At 49.3% G+C, this 2,696-nt stretch overlaps 1 pseudogene; it reads left to right on the top strand.

Annotated features, from left to right (window-relative positions):
• Positions 1-1,610: 1,610 nt before the first annotated feature.
• LOC124709302 lies at positions 1,611-1,728 on the top strand (annotated as a pseudogene).
• The last annotated feature ends 968 nt before the right edge of the window (positions 1,729-2,696 follow it).

Here is a 2,696-nt window from a genome sequence, read left to right as displayed (position 1 = left end):
CCGCACGAAGCTCTGACAATGTTGGAACGTGCGAATCACAATCAAACAAATTGCTGCACAATTGAGCGTTCCTGTTGGTAGTTAACAGACTCGTCCACCAGCTCGCGTACTCAATTATGTGAGCCCCCTGGGTTCGTCGCCGCGTTAAAGATGACCACAAAGAGCAAAGAATGACTACCTGTCCGGAGTTGCTTGCGCGTTACGAGGCTGACTGCGACATTTCTTTGTCGAACAGCGTCACCGGCGATGAATCAGAGGTTCATCACTTGGAATGGGTCCGCCCTCGGTAGCTTAGTGGTTGCCTGCACGGTAGCTCAACGTGTTCGGTCAGAGGGCTCTGTAATAAAAAACTGAGTCAAGGAATCAACGATCAACGTGAACGGATGTTTTGTGACGTCCGACCAGAGCAAACGCAACAAACTATATCGAACAAAATGAAAACAAGAAAAAAAGTGGTTAGCGTGACAGAATGTCAATCCAAAGGGCCCGGGTTCGATTGCCGGCTGGCTCGGACGTTTTCTCCGCTCAGCGACTGGCTGTTCTAATCATCATAATTTCATCCCCAACGATGTGCAAGTCACCGAAGTGGCGTCAAATCGAATGACTTGCACCCGGCAAACGGTCTACCCGACGGGACGCCCTAGACACACAACATTTATTTATTTTTACTTCGAACGGGAAACAAAATGGCAATCCATCGAGTGGCGCAACGCCATGTCTCCTAGGAAGAGAAAGTTCAAAGGCGGACACAGGCGGTAAAATCATGACAACGGTCTTCTGAAACTCCGAACAGATTATTCTGTTTGATTTTTCTCCCTCAAGATGCAGCGATAAACTCTCAAGAGAATTTCGCTACTCTCAGGAAACTGAAGGAACGTGTTCAGCATGTCCGCCGCTACGGAAAACCAAACGAATTTCTTCTCCACGACAGCTCAATGCGCGAGAGGAGATCATGAAACTTCATTGGACTGTTCTTCCTCATCCACCTTACAGTCCGGATGTCGCACCATCCGACTTCCATCTGTTTGGTCCAACGAAGGATGCACTCCGCGTGTAGCAGTACGTAGATGTCGGCGAAGTTATTGACGTAGAAAAACGTTAGCTGTGATGTCGAGCAGTAGAGTGGTACTATGGTACTATGCGGGCAGACAGGCCGTCCTAGTAAGGTGACGTAAGGCTGCCGCATTGAAGGGAGATTTAGGTTGAAAAACAGTATTTTCCAACCAAAAGATTAGGGGATAATGTGGTGCACGGGAATCCTGAATGAAACCTACGTGCTTTCAGAAGCAAAATGTGTTGCATTACTTACAGAACGCCTGCATATTCTGGTTTTGAAATGTTCTGTCTGTTGTGAAAAAAAATAAAAAGAACGCCATGGATGGATGGATGGATGGATCAGCGGTCAGCAATTGGTCAAGTATTTGTGCTGAAACCCCTAAAAAATCTAGGTGTTGTATTCTGCCCACTCGGCAAATGTGGGGTGTCTAGGAAACCTGCTCTCTCGGATCGCTAGACAACAATTCAAGCAAACCGTATTAATGAAGTTTATTAAAAAAGTAAATTATTACAATACTTAACTTTGAGAATTTTCAATGATATGTCGCAGGCAATTCAACGGCCTTGCCGCAGTGGATACACCGGTTCCCGTCAGATCACCGAAGTTAGGCGCTGTCGGGCGTGGTCGGGACTTGGATGGGTGGCCATCCAGGCCGCCTCGCGCTGTTGCCATTTTTCGGGGCGCACTCAGCCTCGTGATGCCAATTGAGGAGCTACTCGACCGATTAGTAGCGGCTTCGGAGAACAATACCATCTTACCACCGGGAGAGCGGTGTGCTGACCCCACGCCCCTCCTATCCGCATCCTCCACCGAGAATGACACGGCGGTCGGATGGTCCCGGTAGGCCACTCGTGGCCTGAAGACAGAGTGCTTTTTTTTATGTCGCATGCAAAGGGCGACAAATAAAATAAGAAATCTCTTCAGTATAGACAGTTCCTAACACAAGAGAGCCGACCGCGGTGGTCGTGCGGTTCTAGCGCTGCAGTCCGGAACCGCGGGACTGCTACGGTCGCAGGTTCGAATCCTGCCTCGGGCATGGATGTGTGTGATGTCCTTAGGTTAGTTAGGTTTAAGTAGTTCTAAGTTCTAGGGGACTGATGACATAAGATGTTAAGTCCCATAGTGCTCAAAGCCATTTGAACCATTTAACACAAGAGAAGTAATACAGTTCCTGATACAAGAGAAGTAATACAGTTACTAGGTCGCTGCTGTACAAGTGCCTATTCTTGATGCTGCTGTGGAAGCCGGCGAACTGAGCCGCGGCCAGTCAGCGCGTCGCTTATGTTCTCTTCGCATAGAGGCCGCTGCTCTCCGCTCTATCGTTCCCGATTGGCGATGCCGGCGCTTGACTTTACGCTATGACTGTCAACAAGTAATCCAAAATAGGTGTGTTCATTGCAAAATTTATGTAAAATGCCTCCTCCAGACCTGCTGTGTAGACGGCCTGAGCCTTAGGAAACCCTCTACGCTCACAGTCTGGTGCTTGGAGCACAGTGAGCCGGACGCTCCGGTGCCAGGTTCAATCAGCGCCGCTCGTTAGCAGCCAGCTGACGCACACACACACACACACACACACACACACACACACACACACACACACACAGCCTAATTGCTTCTTTTGCTGCGCGTGCCTTCCGCC

The sequence above is a fragment of the Schistocerca piceifrons genome, chromosome 7 (assembly GCF_021461385.2).
Source record: "Schistocerca piceifrons isolate TAMUIC-IGC-003096 chromosome 7, iqSchPice1.1, whole genome shotgun sequence".
NCBI lineage: Eukaryota > Metazoa > Arthropoda > Insecta > Orthoptera > Acrididae > Schistocerca > Schistocerca piceifrons.
The sequence above is the reverse complement of the archived record's forward strand: the minus strand, read 5'-3'. Positions and strand labels throughout refer to the sequence as shown.